Below are 21603 nucleotides of genomic sequence, written 5' to 3' on the forward strand. Positions count from 1 at the left end.
AATTCAGCCAACAAAACATTTAGCAGTGAGTCCTCATCATTCGAGGATATTCTTTTATTTTATTATTTTAGTAGACTCAGTATTTCAGTAGATGGAGTTAGTTGGGGGAATGTCCCATCAACTCCACTTTCTGATCGTTTCAGATTTGGGGATTTTCAAACTAGGTTTTAGGCAGTATTCAATTTTATAAATTATTATTATAGTTTGATATTTTCAATAGTATTTTATATATTTGAACCTTATGGCATTTTAAGCCACTTTCCGCATTTATTATAGTATATTAATCAGTGCTCACAACAAATATTAGTCATGGGTTAGCTTGTGGTCCTTTGGGGTTGTAAGCATGTGTAGCATCCGGAGTACTGACTCGGGGTGTTACATGACCTCTGAATCAAGAAGGGGAATGGAAAATTTTTCATCTACAAAAATGCTCTATCATGGATCTCATATCGGAGGATGGTTGTAAAATTAATAGCAAATCCAACCATCAAACTAGCTACCAAGGTTGCTCCCTCCCAAGTCAATAGATTATCTAAATCAGTAGGTAATAGTCAATATCGGATGAGTAATAACAAAAACTAGGCCTTAAATGTCAATATACCCTTCTTTATTACACCATAACCCTCGATTCATGAAGTCTCAACACCCAAAGGTAAAATATAGCTGGCTATCTACCTAGCCCTCTTAACCCTCTTTCTCTATGCTCAGCCTTCGCTTAATATGTTGATCTTGTGTGACTCTACATCAATAGTCGCACTCTACTATAGATGTAGTAATGATATAATCTGGACCAAAAATGATCTGGAGTACAGTCTCTTCTGAAAGATCAACTTTGACCCCTCTCACAAGGTTATAATCAAGTTGTGGTTGCTCTATGTGTCTGATCAGGATTGGAGATCAACGCATCAAAAGAACTATTATGTTATGATAGGATGCATAAAACTCTTGCACCATAGTTAGGCTTTAAGAACCAAGTGATCTGGTCATCCACTCTAACTGATATCGATAAAAAATGGCCTATAGTAGTGTTGCTCGACTCAACCCAAATAGATCCATTCATCACTCTATAAATAAACCTTTTGGGCCTGGATACCTCTGAAATATGATTTTCTATATCAAATATCTCCCATATCTACTCTACACACCACCTCAAAATTTGCTCCTTAAGAGGTGCCTCTGAGGTATGTGTGGGACTCTACCCTTGATGTACTGGTGACTCATGGGAAGACTGCTCTGTATCCTCCTCAGACTAGGGTACCTCTTACTATTGTACACGAATGGCATTAACCTCTTCAGGCTTAGGCAGTACTAATGACTCCTCTTTCTCTGGATATTTAGAAGAATCTCGGGACCTCTCCTCAAATTGGGGTCCTGACCTACTCTCTATGATGATGACTCAAAATAGGCCTCTTCCTTATCATCATGATCACTTGGTGGAGGATAATATAAAGGTGATCTCTTTTCTAATTTCATCCTCAGTTGAGCTACACATGCCTTTGCAATCTGGACAATTATAGTAGCCTTAGCCTGATACCTAGGTCGAGTAAAAGATGGCCGTCTACCCCACTATGATTGCTCAGTTAGATGTTGTCCCATAGTGCCTAATATAATAGCCTTGACTGACTGGCCCACCTGTCCTCTAGTAACTCTATGAGTCACCTTATCTGCAGTATCTCCAAGTCATGCAATCGAGTACTTCTCCACTGAATCGCTAAGCTAGGGGACTCATCCCGTATTCTTGATTTCTCAACATTTTTCTTATTAGAAGCTTTTGGTGCCATATGTACATGAAAAACTAGTCATTAGTTTCCAACAAAAATGAGGTATTGCAAAAGTTGAAGAAAAATTCAAAATTTGAAAAGTTCAAATTTTTCCTAAATTTTCACACCCTTATAACCTATTTAAAGTCCCAACAAGTCCAATGTTCACACACATATCAAGAGTCATGATTTTCAAAGAAATCTAGCATGCTCAACCTTTGAGATTATGCTACTCCTTCAAGTTCAACTTTCGGTTAGGGCCTAACCTTATAATTTAATTCAAAATAAGTCCCTACATCAAGATTACAGGATACTTCAAGGCTCCTACATACAAGAATGATAGATTCTATATATTTTGCAAGGTAATACACATATTAACTTGTTTATTCAATAAACAAATCAATACATAAACAATAGGAGCCGAGAAAGCTACCTCTTTTATGAATTTTTGAAAGTTAACATAAAGAAATTGAGCAAAACCCAAGTTGGAACTTTTTTTTAGTGTGTTAGGACAAGTTGGTACCTCAAACAAGTTTCAATTTAGTCATTATTTAAGCACGGTATTAGCTTATGATTTAAGAGGGAAGTTTGAATTTAAAGAGAAAAGTGAAGTTTTGAGGATTTGAATGAGTTAGACTGAGGCTAAAAATATTTAAATAAGATGGGGAGGGGAAGCTATTCTAGGTCTTAATTATGTGTTGGTGGGCCAAAAGATTTAATTAAAATTTGGGCCAACATGTGACCTAACCATAGCACCTATATGCTTGTGCCATATGAGGCCATCCATGGGGCGCATGTGCCACATACAACCTGCATGTGCAGGGTGCATATGGGCCCAAAATTTTGGCCTATTTTTATCCATTCTGGACTTTGTATTTTGATATATTCCCATCTACTTATGGTCCCATAATGTGAATTTGAAATCCCTAATAGTATGAATATGTACAAAAGTCATCAACTTTCTATTCTCATTCTAAAAAAATCATCTTTTCAATTTAATGCTAAACTTACCTGGCCTATGTGGGACTCGTGACCATGATGGGTTAGTCACACAATCCCCTTACCTGGAAATTTATGCATGTAGCAATCTTATTGTATTGTAGATGACTCCATAAGCTAAAAAACTACAAAATAAAAACAACAAAAATGTAAACACTAAAATAGTGGGCTGCCTCCCACCTACTGCTTGATTTAACATGGCGGCACGATGTTGATGTGTTGGTTACTCAAACTTCCAACAAGCCCATTGGTTGTCTCCTATGCAACTCTTAATTTAACATCATAACATGACACAGGTACCTTGATTACTCAAAAATTATAAAGATAACCATAAGAGTGACCTCCAAGGTCATCAATACAATCTATCACCAACACCACTCTCATATCAGTTGGCTACTTCATTGATTTTAAAATGCTAAATATTTCCTCCTCACCATTGACTCTGAACTTTACCTCTCCTTTCTCCATGTCAACCATTATTCTACCTGTAACCATAAATGGTCTGTCTAATATTATGGACATCTTAGTGTCAACCTCATAGTCCAAAATGGCAAAGTTAGCCAGGAGGATGAAGTTATTGACTCTCACAATCACATCAAACAAATTACCAATAGGTTTTTTCATCGTGTGGCCAGCTATCAATAGTCGCATTAAAGTCAGTTTCGGAGGGTTAAAGCCCAATTTCTTGAATATAGCCAGTTGCATCAAATTTATGTTCTCATAAGTCATACAAGGCTCTGGCAAATTAGAATGACCCAATAGTACATGGTATAGTGAATTCTCCAAGATCACCCTTTTTCTGGGCCAGAGACGTAGTAGTGACTGCATTATAGTGGTATAATCCATCAACATCCTCAATCATAGCTCATTTCTTCTTTGTAACCAATTGCTTAATAAAATTGGCATACCTAGGCATCTGATCCAACGCCTCAAGAAAAGGAATATTCAAGTTTAACTCTTTCAGCATCTTAAGGAATTGCATGAATTTTCTTTCTTCTCTTTTTTACTTCAAACACTGAGGAAAAAATTGGGTCGGTCTTGGAATTTGTCTTTTTTCCTACTCAACAACCGAACACTTACCTCTTTTCTGACTCTATAATAGGTGTCTTATCAACAGTAGCCTCATCATGTATTAACGCTTCTGAATTAGGTAATGGGGGATCGATAGTAGTCATACCACTCCTTATGGTAATGGAAAGGGCATAATCATTATTTTTTTTATTTTGCGCAGTGTTTCTCAAAAGGCTACCTAGCTTCCTCTGTTTTAGAGTTGCTGACATCTACCCGAACTGGTGCTCTAATTGCTGAATCATTTTGGAATAGGATTCAACCTTCTAGGTCAACCCTAAAATGTCAGCCTTAATCTTCTTAAGGTTGATCTCCAAATTTTCTTGACACCTTACCATCTTAGTCAGCATCTCTTTTATTCTTATTTCTGCATCTCTTTGTCCAGGTGGGACGTATCGAACTTCCATCTCTCTGTAGTCATCCTTCTTCCTCTAGTTGTTATCTCTCTCCCTTTTATGGTTTTTGTATCGGTGTAGCAATTTCGACGTTGTTTACCTTGTCCTTGGTCTTGGAAACCAGCCAACTAATGATCTATATAGTTTGCTTTCTCCTCTAGTTCTGACTCATTAGATTTGGAAGTTGACCCCTATACTCCTACTGCGTTCACTTTCACAAAACTTTTTGCTACAAACTGCTTTGCCAGTAACCCAAGATTAGTTCTTAGCAGCGCAATCTCTTATGCTACTGAATTATCAACTACTTTCTGGTTTAAGAAGGCACCAATAGCACATGTTCCAGATCCCCTCTCAGCCTTTTGAGTTTTTTATCCTCGGTTATTGAGTGAGATCTAATCTAGCATCTCTAAAGCTGCCTCCTAGTGTAATCTCTTAAAATATTCTCTAGATATGGTGTTTGCCATGTCTCTGGAGCTAATGGTCAAGGCTCTGTAGAATATCTCTAATAAGCTCTTCCCTGACATCCAATGGTTGGACACCATACTCAACTTCCTCTTAAACCTAAACCATGCCTCCTACATAGATTCTAACTGCAGCTGTATGAAATTATAAATTTTGTCCTTAAGCTACAACATAATGGATGGAGGAAAGAACTAGTTCAATAATTGCCTGTGCAACTCGATCTATGTAGTGATAGATCCTCTTGGCCGTTCCCCTAGCCATAAAAATGCTTCTCCTATTAGTGAGAAAGGGAACAACCTCGGTCTAACTATACGCTTGTTAAAAACTGGCTATTAACAAGCTGGATCCTCTTGGCCGTTCCCCTAGCCATAAGTATGTTTTTACACCCTTCAAATTAAAAAGCTGGATCATTGCGCTTGTTATGTCAAACTTGATACCTGGGGGTAAAATAGGAGTGATAATAGATCCAGTCTCTACTGGATTATCGTATTCTAGATCTTCTTTATCATCTATATATCTCTGCACCTACTAATATTTTGGGATCACTTAAACACGAGCACCTCTAGCTCTGTTCTAATTTCCATTGAGTATTGCTTGGTAGTTTGCTAGTTGTCTTTACGCAGCTAGCTCTGCCTCTCTAGATACCCACTGAGCTTTTTTCATAAGCCTCCTCTCATTTTAAGCTTCAGCTAAAATCTCACCAGTCTATCGATGAATAATATCTTATACTTCTTCGAGAGGAGGGGGAAGTACACAATCTTAAAACCTTTTAAGAATATCATCTTATTTCTATTGCATCACCCTACTAGGTGTTTGTAGAATCCTCTCCGGATTTGGATTCATAGGAATAAGGGATTTTCTTTACTCCGTGTGTTAGGAATACATCGGTGTATACCCAACAAAGAGTAAAAACAAAAACAAAAATCCAAAAACTACAAAAATTTTAATTTACAAATCAACACTGTATTCCCCAAAAATAGCACATAAATTTTGTGATGCCCAAGCTATACCTCCACTCTTAAGATTATGCGGTCGTTGACTCATATAGTAACCCAAAAAATGTTTGGTCAAATCCCAAAAGAATACATGGAATCATGGCTCTCAACTGTTATAATTGATGGGCAGAATTGGAAAATTAAATGAGGATTTTGAGTAGAAATATCAAACAAGTGGTGAATATCAACTTCAATTGTAATCAGTCATAGGTGAACACTAGGATTGTGTTACCCATGGCTTCTCATTTTCATATGCTTATCGTTCTTTGTTGAACCAACCCGATACCTTGCATGCAGAATCGACACCTTCTATAGTCTTTTGGATGAATAAAAGGATTTCACCCTTTACCTTTTGAGTCTCAAGATGTTGCCTTACAAACCCTTATCTTTATCCCAATTAACTATTACCTTTTGAGTATCTAGTTATTAGATAAAATCGAACAATCTTACTTAGATAAAACCTAGTAGCATGGATTGACAGTTAAACTCCAAATTACTGTGGTAATTATCTATTCCTAGTCACTACTCCTCTTTTGGAGTAAGTAGAAATAATATAGGCGGGATCCTACTATTTTCAACTGCTAAGATAACTGTTAAATTAAAGATAATACAATGCATGCATGGGTATTGATTCAAAACAACAACAACATTTCCCCTACTTCGTCAATCCGTAAGGGTTTCAACTACCCTAGCTAAGGTTTTTAGCCGCTCATGCTTTTGAAGTTATCAACAACATTCATGATTGAAATCATATGATGAAATAAGAATAATCAAAAGTAAAACCCAAAACCACAACTGAATTAATAAACTTAAATAAATAAAAGAGAATTCCAATACAAAAATTGAATATCAGAATCAAAATATATTTGTGAGTATAAATAGTGTGTAACTTCTAGTAAAAAACACATAATGGTTATTTATATGTGGCCTCCATATGCAACCTGGCCTTGGGCGCATGTTGTACATGCGACCTGAGGCTGGGTGCGTGTGGTGACTGCATGTGCCCAGACAAAAAATTTCTGCATGGTCTGCTCTTGGGATTTTGGACTTCTGACAAATACTTTGTCCACATGCGGTCCACATGTGCTAGATACGGTCCGCATATTAACTTAGCAAGTGCTGGAAGTTAATTTTTCAGATGTTCTTTAATTCACACATATGTTTTTATCATGAGCGATACGAAAAGTGTCACGAACACCCATTATTGATCACATAAGTAACGAAAAACACTTTTTTCCTCTTTTTTCATGAACTTAGCATCAAAAACCTAGTTTCATGCAAAACCAAAAACTTGTTGGGGCCAAGTACACATGCATGTGTACGTGGTCTAACCAAGTGGTAAAGTGGCCTTGTACAAGCCAAGTATTGATCACTCAGAGGCTTGTGTTGAGAGCTATTTAATTCTAGTTCACTATTGAGATTAAATTAGTGCAAATTCTATCACGAGAGTTTGGGAATTATAAATAAGAATAAAGTAAACTATGCGGAAAAGTAAAGGTTCTTAGACAATCAATTAGAGTAACCTAGGGTTAAGGCTCTACGAATAATCATACTATGCTATTAAAATTCAATGGTTATATTACTTATCTTGGTTGTTGATTCATGGGGTTGATATTATGACTATGGTCGCTTGAGCCTCTAGTCACCTATCTAGCTTAAACCCGCAACTACATAGTTATGTAGGGATGTCAGTGCTAAGTTAAAAGAATTTATATTTCATCCCACAAGTGAACCAAATAGGGCACTTAGGTATGTTACTATCCTAAGTGCAAATTATTTCTTCATTCTGTAGAAGATTACAATCCTACTTTATTTACCCTACATTCTATCCTCTTATTCCTCCTTTCGGGATCACAAGATGACAATGGATGTATTATAAGGGTTGAGAATCCTTAAAATAGTAATACAAAGGATAAATAAACAAAAAAATACTATAAATAATTAAAACCAAATCAATTCATAATAAGAGTAATCATGTTCTTGGCCTTAACCGCGGAAAAGGGATTTTATCCACTTATGGACATAACCTAATCGCGATATATCAATCCATGATAAAATAAATTAACAAACTAAAATAAATGAAGAAAAACCCTATCTATACTCCCTCAAAGTTTCAAGTTCATCAAAGGTGTATAGCATCATGTTTGAGTGTCCTATTTATAGAAGGTCAAATCAGCCGATTTTGAGCTAGAGTTTGCGCCACACCCTCTATTATGGTACCTATGGTGTGGGAAGTGTCCACATCACGAAAAAAAACTGTTTTTGTCACTTATTAATCCCCCAATGAATTTCACACACCCCATAGTAATGTCTAAGCTCTACGACACGCCATGGACTCTGAAGTGTCCGTTTTACGTCAAATCTTTTCCCGTGCTTTTGTCCATCCATTCTAAGCCTTGTGGTGTTGTTCACACTTTATTCAAAGATTATGAATCATAAATATATAATAATAATAAACTCAAAAAGAATCCTATAGAATTAAACACCATCGATTAGAGCTCAAAACAACACACAATCTAAGACAATTAACTAGCAACTTAAGCTAAGAATGCTAGTTTTGTCCTTTTGATCTTTAACTTAGTTTTGTCTCTTGGATTGTTTCAATTGGAACTTAAACACTATAAAAAATTTATTCCAAACATAATTACACAATAATTCCATTAGTAACTCATCACACATACTAGAATTATTTGATATCAACTAGAACAACACATAGTTAAAGCTAGTAACACTAGTTTTCTCATGTAAACTCTAAGTGACCACATTATTCCAAACTTCTTTGAAAAGCACCTTAAAAACTGTAAAAAAAAAGTAATTTAATACTTATATTCTCATTTATATCATTAAAAATAATTTAAGAACACCAAATGTCCTCAAAATAAAGCTAAATAAGCTCGAATAACAACCTTGAGGTGCATAAATCTACCTCAGATGACAACCCCACACTTAAAAGACATGTTTGTCCTCGAACAATTCTTTAATACAAGTATAATAAATAGAGAATACTCCACGCTTATACTAAAATCAAGACACTCAATCTAGTACTACAATGACTACACAGAATGCAAGTTTATGCACTAATCTTGTTATACACACGATATACAGATCGAGAATACTACTCTGAAACATACTAGCTTCAAGAATTGACTCACCAAGTTAGAAAACTCATACATATTTCTCAATCAAAAACATCATACAAGTCAACCAACTATCATCAAACAAGTGCCCTAACCATAACATATTTACCCATAATTACTCACGTAGATGCAATTTATTACTAGTTAGGTATAAGAATCAAATTAAGCTCACTCTCATAAAGAACACACAGTTACACAAGATGAACTATAGTCTTGACCTTAGTGTAGTAATCCACTAAAATCAAAAGGTTAAAGATCAAGATTAAATAGGTCTTTAAGGGTTGTAATATAGTCTTAGGGATGGGTAGGAACTTTACTGAACAATAATAATGACTATCTTCCCAAAGCCCTTTAATATATCATAATTTTCAATCAATTCACCTCTAACACCCAATTTTCACCACTTCTATTTACACACATCTATTGTTTTACCCCATCTCATTAAGTTCACTCATATAAAATATGGAAGGGAGTGTTGTTTGTTAATTTATGATCAATTTTTTAGCATAAACTTCTTTCACTTCCAACCACAACACATCAATTGTACACACCAATAATTATTACTTTGGGGCTTCAGTTTCACCTTTCTGCTACTTGAATTTCAAACTCCTTAACTCAATTAATTTTATACAAAGTGCTTAGGGTCTTTGGATCAAATTATGGTCAATCAAAGAAAGGCATACAGGATATATACAAGGCTACCAAAGAAAATAAGATAAAAGATCAATAGGGCTATCTAGGATTGGGCACAAGGGTAGGTAAAAGAAGGTATGAAACATAGCTATCAAAGAAATGCTTAAATTATCACCTAAAACCACACTCTTTATTTCACTTTGCACACATACCAGGCAAGTTCTAGGCATCACATACAACAAAGAATACACAACAACCTTACATCACACATGGGACATGATCAACTTAAGTAGGATCATCATAGACTCTCAATCAAACAATAGCATAAATTCCACATTAAGCCAACAATGTACAAGAGTCATACACTAGAGCCTAGAAGTCTCAAAAGTAGTAGTTCGTACAATCAACATGTTCTTAGATATAAACTCACTTGTATCATGTTATCACACATCGCACCAACAAGAATATCTCACTTACCTAAAATAATATTTCCAAATTTTCTGCTAAAAGAAAAAGCATATTGGGTTCAAGGGGAACCCTCGTGGAAAAGAACTAAAAAGAAAAATCATGGAGTGGGTGAAGTGTGAACCTACTAGACTAACCCAAATAAGCTAAAAAGGGAAAATCATTTTTTGTAATATTTCAAATATACTCAAAAACTTACAAAAACAACTATGACTCAAGACCCTATAGCATTACTTCACCCGAAACAATGGGAATTTCCCACTCTACACTTAAAAATCTACTTTGTCCCCAAAGCATACTTAAAAGTAGAGATAGGAATATTCTCTGAGGCCTCTAGGCCTAGCTACTAGAACTTTTATACATCAAGAGGGTCTGGGAACCACACACTCAGTCTTTGCCATGCTCTTTAGCTTAGGTTTTCAGTACTTAAACTTCCCATAAATCTGTGACTTAGTAAAAAAAAACTAGATGAAGTAAAAACTAAAATATTGAAAATAAAACACCTCTTAACTTGGGTTGCCTTTCAACCAATGCCTAATTTAGTGTTCTGGCATGACCCAATATCATACTTAACTATTTTTCTTCATCCTCTTCCTCCTTCATGGAGGTCATCTTCTTATTTATTTCTGACCTCTTGAGTGTGAACTCTCAACTTCAACAACATTCTCAACAATAGCCTTTTCAGGATCAATAATTAGCATTCCTTTAGGATTAGGTATTGGTGGCTTAGGAAGCTTAATAAGAAAGTCCAAAGAGGTCTTTGATGGATTGGGATCCAACATCCCACACTCATCCACTTCCATCATTGTAATCATGCATAAATCTTTGTAATTAGATAGTGTGTTGAGTTGTTTGTAATCTTTGAAGAGCACCTCTTCATAATCCAACCTTATTTTGAGTGTGCCCTCTCTCACATCTATCAATACTCCTTCCATCACCATGAATGGATGTCCTGATATAAATGGCACCCTGTCATCTACCTTATAATCAAAAATAATAAAACTTGTAGGGATAATAAACTTACCAACCTTGATAAGAACATCCTCAATAATTCCTTTTGGATGGACTATGGTTTGGTCTACCAATTGGAGTAGCACAGAGCTCGGTTTTGGCTTTCCTAAGCCCAAAGTATGAAACATTGATAGTGGCATCAAATTAAAACTTGTCCCTAAATCACTTCGTGCGTGGATGACCACACGACTACTAATATGAATGGGAAAATAAGCATTTGGGGTATCTTATATATTACCACAGAGCTACACTCCTCATTGAATGCTAATGTATAATCCTTTAAGTACTTATCGTACTTGGGCATTCCTGCAAAATATCAAAAAGAGGAAGTTTAGTGTGAAGCTCTCTAAACGTTCCAAAGAACTTATTGAAGCATGTATCCTCCTTTGCTTTTCTTAGCCTCTGTGGAAATGGTTGTGGTGGACTTTTCTTCTTAGAAACTTTTGTTTTTGGGTACTCAGATATCCTTAAAATTAGCAACTTTATCTATAATTGGTTGAGGAATCAACTCTGCATCAACTTCCTTATTTGTCTTTAGAGGTCTGTCAATCAACTCTTTACCACCACTCAAAGTGATTTCCATTACTTGTTTAGGAGGTTCAGTGTCTCTTGGAAAATCACCTTGAAACCTTATATTTTATACCTACTGCATTTGCCCTAACTAACACTCCAATTGCTTCTGAAGTGCTTGTTGATTTTTGAGTTTAGTAGCCATCTGTTCTTGGGTGGCCATGATCTTCTTTAACATGTCCTTTATGTTGTTGTCCTGTGTGTTTTGTTGTTGTTGCTAAAAATACTATGGTGGTTATTGTTCTATAAATAGTTTGGTGCCTGAGTCTGCCACTTTTGGTTGTAGGCATGACCATAATTTGGCCTTTGAGTATTTTCCATAAAATTGACTTATTCAAGATTTACACCATATATATCAGCATAGTATCCACTATTACCACATACCTCACACCATGCCAGAGTCTGTTGATTGCATTCACCTCAGCCAGAGACTGTTGAACATCCAACGTGCTGAATTATGTCATCATTTGGTTCTGCATAGCTGATAGTTGGGCAGCTAAGGCTATAATACTGTTAACTTCAGTCACGCCTGTAGCTTTTTTTATTGAGACTTTGAATACATCACCATGTAAATCCACATTTACATGTGCGATCCAATTCAACAAGGTGTATAGCTCATCATAAGTCTTTTCCAGAGCCTAACCACCTGTAGCTTAATCTAGCAAAACTTTTGTGTTATGGTCAAGGGCTTCAACAATTTGAGCTAATACTTGGGTTGCTGATAATGTAGATAATCCTATAGAAGAGACTTAAATCTCTCCCATGAATCATAAACGTTCTCATCTGGTCTCTATTTAAAAGTCAAAATATCACAACAAAGTCTTATAGTCTTGCTATATAAAAAGAAGCAGATGAAGAATTTCTAGGCTAAGTCATCCCAAGTTGTTATTGAATCTTATGGCTCAACATTCGACCACTTCTTTCTTCCCACAACAGTAAAATAGGGAAGAGTGTTATCTTAACATAATCAGTTGGCACACCCATAGGGATAAATGTGTCACTAATCTCTAAAAAGTTTTACAAGTGGACTTGTGGATCTTCATAGGATAGCCCAGTGAATTGTCCACTACTATGCAAGAGCTACACCATCTTCTGCTTCAGTTTGCATCTACCTTAAATAGATGGTATTTTAATAATAGGGGTAAAATTTATCGCAAATGGGATTTCCACTCCGCGAACTATCTAGCGGGCTGGAGGATCCTTAGCCATTGAATCCAGAATAACTTGTTCTTCGTTAATATGTGGGATACGATAGAGAATTACTTCTTCTCTCCTCTTGCTTAGGCCCACAACTACATCATTGAGCGGGGATGTAAGAGATAAATTAAATGCATTCTTATTTCATTATGTAAGTGAATCCAATAGTTCATTTTTAGGTATATTCCTATCCTAGGTTGAAATTATAACTTAATTCTATAGAAGATTAAAATCCTACTTTAATTAGCCTACATTTTGTCCTCTTGTTCCTCCTTCTAGGCTCACAAGATTACAATGAATGTATTTTAATGGTTGTGAATTGTTAATATAGTAATAACAAGGAAAAATAAACAACCAAATACGATAAATAATCGAAACCAAATCAATTCATAATAAGAGTAATCATGTTCTTGGCCTTAACCCTGGAAAAGGGTTTTTAGCCACTCATGAACATAAATGTAATTACAATAGATGAATACATGATAAAATCCACAAATAAACTAAAAAAGGGAATAAAAACCTTATTTTAATTATTATACATCCTCCTTCAAAGTTTTAAGGTCGTCCAAGGTGGCTAAGCTCCAGAATGTGCCATGGACTCCAAAGTCTCTGTTTTACGTCAAATCTTGTCCCATGCCTTTTTCTATCCATTCCAAGCCTTGTGTGTTGTTTACAATTGATTCACAGCTTTTTTATCATCCATATATAATAATAATAAACTCATAAAGCATCCTATATTTTCAATCACCATGGATTATAGCTCAAAACTACACATAATCCAAGACGATGAACTAGAAAATTAAGCTAAGGATGCGAGTTTTGTCCTTTTGATCTTTAACTTAGTTTTGACTCTTGTTTTGTTTAAATTAGATGTTAAACACTATAAAAAAATTATTCCACACATAATTTCAAAATCCTACAATTAGTAACTCATCACACACACTAGAATTCATCAAGATCAACTAGAACAACGCATAGCTCAACCTAGTAACACTAGTTTTCTCATCTAAACTCTAAGAGACCACATTTACTCCAAACTAGTTTGAAAAACACCTTAACCATTTTAATCAAGTACTTTAACACTTTGATGCTTATTTATATCATTAACAATACGTAAGCACACAAGAAGTCCTCAGAACAAGGCTAAATAAGCTTGGATACAATCCTAAGGTGCATAAATCCACCTTAGATAAAAAAACATACCCAAAATGCATCATCTCTAACAAAATAACCTCAGAAACTTGAATATTTTCATATTTTTAAGCATCGAAAGTTCTATATTTCGATTAGCACATCAGTTGGTCCAAGACCTATTTTAAGAATAATTTCTGGAATAAAGTGATGTGTTTAAACAAACAAGTTATGGCTGTGATTGATCAAGTTAACCTGACGTACTAGATGAATAAGTTCTTATCCACAAAATTGGTTATGATCAGGATATAGGTATCCTGGGTAAAGTAGGTACAAACAAGCCTAACTCATTACTATACATTTACAGGTATACACCCATGGGAACAGTTTTGGAGAAAAATAATTAAGGTAATTACAAATTGAAATTGCAGTCAAGAAAGAGAGGGACCTGGTCCCGTCTCTCAAGTTAGTATCAAAATAATGTTCTTTCAAAATCATAAAATTCTATCTTAAATGCCATGTGTCTTTCCTTATCTGAACAAAAGTTGTCAATTCATAGCAATGTGAAGAGTCCAGTTAGATGTGTCATTTCAAAAAGGGCACCTCTTAAATGACAATGGTCACATACCTTAATTACAAAATCAATTCATTTTTATTTCACTCTCTGCTGAATTAATTAAAATCATCTTCCTCAATCATTTATCATCTCTAAATCTGAACTGGTCCCATTCTCTTTTTCTAACAAAAAGTTTAAAATAATAGATATTCCTACTCCTTTAACCCACATTAAAGATCCTAAATTCAATAAAGCTCTAAAAATTCAATCAAAACAATCCCAAATCGAACCTTTTGATCCTTTAGTACCCAAAACCATAGATGAGATCTCCTTAAGTACTCAATAAGAACCTATGTCAACTATACCTTCTGAATCCTCTCCAGAAATTCTAGAACACCTAAATGAGTTCATCCGTATTGAAACATCCTCAACCAAAATTTTTTTTGCTGAATCGACTTTGGTAGAGGATCTAAATCAAGGTTTTGGTTCACTGATTGAACAAGAATTTATAATTCCACAATCCTCCTACCTCAAAAGAACCAAAATTACCTGAACACTCTTAAATCCCCATTCTTTTGAAGAACAATAAAATACAGAACTCTTGGAAACCCTTCAAGTACCTGACTCCCTTACTCCCTCTGATTCAAACCTAATCTTTGCCTAATTATATCATGAAGAAATACTAGTAAAGAAGTTTGACCTTTCCAACAGTGTAAATTAAGTAGTTGAAAATTCACTTATACATACATATGATTTCAAGGAAAACTCTGTTAGTGCAGAAGAGTAAATAGTAGTTGAAAAGGATAATATGACAAAAGATGGAAAAATTGTGCTACCTCCAAATAAGGAGGATGAGGATGAACCACATCTGATGTGGACTATGAAAAAACAAAGAGGCAGTAAAGGAAAGGAGAAAGTGATTAATTCTGGTGTAAAAGTTTCTAGATACTATTTTACTAGGGGATCCAAAAAAAACTGTTAAGGGATGCAATAAAGGAAAAAAAGTCTTCAACCACTAAGAGGAAAAAACTTAAGAAATCTCTATAGTAGAGGAGGATAAGAATTTTAAAGTTGTAGAGATTAGATAAGGTGAGGACATCGATCCTAATGTTGCTGTTGCAACTGAGAAAATAAGACCTCCAGTTCAAAGTCTGGTAGCCCTACATGAAGGAAAAAGAAACATATTATTGTTAAAATAAAGAAATTCTCTTAGTGACCTGGTCTAAAGAAGATAAAATTTGTTGAAAAAGAACCAAGTAGTGACTCCAAAAGAAGAAGAAAGGGGGAAAAAAAGAAATCATCTACTAGAGAAGCAAGAAATGCGATCTTGAAAATCCACCAAAGTATTATCTAGTAGAATGCTTGATCCCAGGATTTATAAGAAACCTGGCATGGTAGAATTAGTGGAATATGTCAAACATCAAGGATGGTCCCACCTCCTAGAGGAACCAGCTCCCATAGAATGGACTTCTCATATGATTGGTTAGGCTTGACTGCCCAGGTGAAAGAAAAAGAAACAAATATGGATGAAGAGGCACTAAGAATGATTCTAGATGTGCCTCATGCTGCTGAGGTTACCATAATTGAGTTGTTGCTAAAATCCTTCTCTCCTAAGACCCTCTCTGCCTCATTCCTATCATCCTTACGTCTATTTTTAGTCCCTGCTTCTATTGTGGTTTTTGAAGATAGTTTTTTTTTATGTTTTTTTGGTATATTAAAATTGTGCTAATCTCCCTTAAAAATGAATGAATTTCATGAATTTCTTGTCGTGTGTTTCATTTGTTTTCTTTTTATATTTTAAAAATAGTTATTTTTTGTGTTAGTGTTGCTCCAGTGGCCTTAAGTTAACCATCTTGAGCTTATTTTATTCTTGGTTTATAGTTATTACTTTTCAATGATACTAAAAGAGGGAATACAAAATTCATGTTTTAGGAACCAAGTACCAGGTATGAAAATAAATGTTTGTGAGGCATGATGGATTATTGATAGGGGGAACATTGATGAGTGCAGGTACATTAACATGGGGGATATTAAACATAGTGAATGAGTTGGATTTTTTATGTCAATTGACAACAAGAGACCAGGTCCCTATACTGCATGATATATTAATAGGGGAAGCATGGTGCATACCTAATAGGGGAATATACACTTACAATAGTGGTAATCACTTTGACTGAGTAAGGTGAATAAATATGATGCTCCAAGTTCCGTGGTCAAGTTCTGTAGTTTGTCATCATCAAAAAGGGGGAAATTTCTACATATTGTTTTAATGATGATCAGCTGATAACAAGGGACCAGGTCCCATGTTCTTAATGGAAATATACAGCTGTCCATGGCCTTCACAGTTTTGTTTTCTAGTTTAACAAACTGCAGGTGAGATGTGTACAAAAAAGGACACTTTGCCCAATCATATATCTGCCATAATCATTATTCCACTATAAATAGAAATAAATGTTTCTCAATTTGCGAGTTTTGCCAATTATAACATAGAAGATAAAAAGAGGTGAAAACTCAACTTTGCAACATTGCTCATGTTCTTAAAATTTCATCTTGTTCTGGAAGAGTGAATGTTCTTGAGTCAAGTCATGGTCTTTAATTAAATTAATCGTGTTGTAAGAGCAATGCTTTCTTTGTGTTCTTGTGAGTGCTTAGGTAGAGTTACTTGAGTTAAGATATTGATTAGAGTTAATCAATATTGAAGTAAGTTCTTGGCAGAGTTGTCAAGGTAGGCTTGTAGTAGAGTTATTACAAGCAGGTTGAGCCTAAAGTTAGGCTCCAATCTAATAGATAATCAAGAGGTTGATTATAGTAGATTTGTGAGTAATTATGAGCACAAGCCGTGGGCTTTCCTCCCTTTATCAAGGAGGCTTCCATGTTAAATCCTTGTGCTCTTTAATACCTGTAAAGTTCTAGCTTCCCTACTGTTTTACTGTGTTATTGCTTGTGGCTGGCTTTAATGGACCTGGTCCCTCATAGTGTGGTGCAACCCCCTTATGTTTAAACTGGTGAGTTTCACTCATTTGCTCTAAGTCTTAGAGTGTTGCATCACTAACCCTTGTCCTGGATCCCAGTTAACTATATTCTCTTGGTCTCAAGTTAATTAATTAAAGGCTGGTAGTTTCAAATTAGTGTTGTGATCTTCTTTTCCTAATCTTAACCCATCTCTCAAGTTAGTATCAAATACAGGCAGGTTTTTAATATTTGTAGTTTTCAAGAAAGAAATCAATATGAAGAATGCCACAATACATGCAAGAACAATAATCTTGTAAGACTTTGCACTTCTTCTACTTCATAATTCCATTAGGGCTCCAATAACTCTAGTTATGGGGTTTAGCTGTTCATGATTGCAAAAAAAGACATATAGTTCATAATTTAAAACATATGAATGATCTCACAAATAATTAAGAATGAAAACCAAAATCTAAAATTAATATCAAACCGTAAAAGTCAAAAGCAACATTTCCATGATCAAACTGTATATTTTGACTTGATATAATGCTATAAGTATGTAAAGTACGTAATCTATTAATAAAACATCAATCGTCTATTTATATTTACATCAGAAACCCTAAAAATCCTATCCAAAATAAAGTAGGAAAATAAGGTTGGCATCTACCTACGACCCCACTAACTGGTCATAGGCAGTACTTTTGGGCCCTAGGTGGGTTGGTAGGTCTTAGAGTAAATTGTAGGTCTCCAATATCCTACCTATGAGGGGAACCTATGGGGCCGAGTTGACCTTTTATCTCGCATACCTAGAACCAACTTTTAGAATATCAAGTCTGTAACCTACGAGCCCATAGGTGGGTCTCGTAGGTAACTTTTCAAGTATACTTCATCATTTTTCCTCCTTTTCTTCTCCAAACCCTGTTTTCCTACAAAACCAAAATAAAAACACATCACATATAACAAAAAGACCTTAGTACTTGCATAATTTCCTTGTTTAAGAGTCAAAAGTACCATAAAACCATGGCACATCAACACCCTCAACTTAGAATGTTTTCATGTCCTTAGGCAACTAACATACAACATGAAAACATGATGCTTAACAAGGAAACCTAAGGCACCTGCGACAGTCAACTCAACTTTAGCTCAAAACTCATACCCCCTCCCATTTACAACTTTTCAAAACCACTATTTGTTAATATCTAGCACAACAGTATGACATAAAGGAATCAAGTGATGGCATTACATTAGCAACAAAAAACTAAATGAATATGAAATTTACACTTTTCGAACATATAAGCAGTCAACAACACAACCCATGTACCCTCACATCAAAGAAGTCCGACTCTTACATGTCAATGTAAGGGAATATATCGACACTAACACTTAAAGAAGAAGTTCTAACAATATGCATAAAGTGCCATAGGCTTGCCTTTATTTGGTATAACTTAGGTTTTCTGGACAGTTAGATTAGGATCATTACAAGACTTTGCTCAGCTTGTAATGTAGGCTCGGGGATAGGTATAGTACATTTGGGATATAGTGACTAACCCTTCTTGACACTACACTTACAATTTAGGCTCCACTTCTAAATGATTCCTCTTTTATTCCTCCCTTTTTCTTTTATTCATTATTCGGATTGGGTATGGTTTTGTCTTCTTCTTTTTATTTAATCACGTCTCTTTTTCTTCTCCAATTTTTTCTTCTTTTTTTCCTTTTTTTTAACACTTTTCTACCACACTAAACCCTACTTGCTTTTCTTCCTTTTATTCAACAACCTTATGCATACCTAATTTTAACTTCGCAACCCTATAATGGCCACCCTCAACTTAGGAAATTTACGTGAGTTGAGGTACACATTCACAAGGACAACCTAGGGTAAAAACAGGTTTATTATAGTTAAACAGAAAGTTAAAAGGGTAAAAATAAAAAAACTAGGTCAACTTAGGCTCAAAAATAGGGATTAAGGGATATTAATTCACATTTAGACAGTCTTTTAGGCTAAGAGTGGACTAATTCAAAAAATCACCTATAATTATGTCCTAACCAACTATCCTATAATCTAGGCAAGACCAACCGGGCAAGTTCTAGATTAAATGCACAAAGGGAACTAGGTAAGTGTCATAAACAATGTTACAGGGTTATATCACCAACTACTACCTATCCATTCATTCAATGCTAAGATTTGATATTATTATTCCCAATACTGATGCCATAACAAGTTTCACATAATGGTGACACATATATTTACATCACACAGTTCACAAAAACTTTCAGAGGGGTATAATTTTTCCAAACACTTAAAAACACAAAACAAAACATGTCAACTACACTTAGGATCCTTATTTTTCTTCTAATTAAACATAATAACACATGAAACATGGAACCACAAAACAATCAAGTCTCACCAACCTCAAACCACCCAATAAGAGATCTATGCCTCCTACTATAGAGAGCCTCAAAAGGATCCATTCCGATGCTAGAGTGATAACTATTATTATACACAAACTCAATTAAAGGTATATAATCAACCCAACTTTCCTTAAATTTTATCACACAGTCCCTTAGCATATCTTCCAAAGGCCGAATGGTCCATTCTACTTGTCTATCCATTTGAGGGTGGAAATGGTGCTAAGGTTTACTGGTGTGCCCAAGACTTTCTCAAACAAATGCCATAAGTGAGAAGAGAACTCCATACCTCAATCCAAAATAATGGAAGATGGAGCACCATGTAATTTGACAGTCTCCTCAATAAGAAAACTTCGCATAATCCTTTCTAGAGTAGGTAGTCCTCATAGGCAAAAAGTGAGCCAATTTAGTCATCCTATCCATGATAACCCAAATTTAATCATGTTGATTCTGAGTTTGTAGAAGACCAGTAATAAAATCTATGTTGATTATCTCCAACTTCCACATAGGCAACTCAATATCTTGAGATATGAAATCAGGCCTCAAGTGCTCAACCTTCACTTGCTGACAAACTATACACTTAGCCACAAAATTTACCACATCTCTTTTCATGTTATTCCACCAATAGATCTCCTTCAAGTCATGATACATAATTATCAAACTTGGATGAACTGTACATCTTAACTTGTGAGGTTCATCCAAATTCCTTTCTCGCAGCCTATCAAGATCTAAAACACACAACCTACCTTGGTACCTTAAGACACCATCACCACCAATCTCAAATCCATGACCTTTTACTGACCCATATCAGTCTTAATCTGCATAAGAATAGGATTTAAAACCTATTTCTCCTTCACCTCAGCACGAAGAGATGATTTAACCACCTCTTGAACAATTACCCCTTTATCTTCAGAGTCCAAATGATGAACTCCCAAGTTATCCAACTGGTGAATATCCTTTACCACCCCTCTTTTTTTCTCATCCACATAATATAAGCTCTCCATGGACAACTTGCTAAGAGAATCAACAACCACATTAGCTTTACCTGGGTGAAAACAAAGACTTATAAGTTCTTTAGCAATTCAAGACACTGCCTCTTCCTGAGATTTAATTCTTTCTGAGTGAACACATACTACACGCTCTTATGATCTGCATAAATATCCATAACCCTGTGCCTTAGGACCACTGCTAGTGTAAATATGAATATCACCAGATGGCTTAGGATAAGGAGTACTAGCCGTTGAGTAGGATTTAGAACTCTCCTGATTCTCCTTCTTAGACCACTGTCAACCATCTCTACCACTATTCTACTGTTCTCCACCATACTCTAAGTACTTGAATTTCTAACTTTCCATTTCTCTTATTTTCATCTGCTTTTTTTTCTCGTCCTCAACTTGTTGCATGTATAGCACAAGTGTCTCTCTCCCTCTCTCTCTCTCTCTATATATATATATATATATCATTATTCAACATAACGGCCTTACACTCTAAAACAAAATCTTGCGATAAGCTCAAAGAAAACTTTCTCATCCTAGACCTCATGCTAGATACCAACTCAAGATCATACGTAGACAACAGATGATATTTCAAAGCCTATTCCCTAACACCTATCCTCCCTAGCCTCAGATTTACAAACTCTTCTATCTTAGCTTCCCTCAACTCCTAAGGAAAAAAATGATCAAGGAAAGCACTAGAAAAATCACTCCATAATGCTACTCTTTATCTTTACCCCTTGATTGCTCCTATACCTCATACCATTGATAAGCTATATTCTTCAATTGATATGCAAAAAACTCCATGCTTTTAGAATTAGTAGCATGCATAAATCAAAATATCTTCTCAATCTCATCCACAAAACCTTGAGGCTCC

Source organism: Capsicum annuum, chromosome 6 (genome assembly GCF_002878395.1).
Source record: "Capsicum annuum cultivar UCD-10X-F1 chromosome 6, UCD10Xv1.1, whole genome shotgun sequence".
Taxonomy (NCBI): Eukaryota; Viridiplantae; Streptophyta; class Magnoliopsida; order Solanales; family Solanaceae; genus Capsicum; species Capsicum annuum.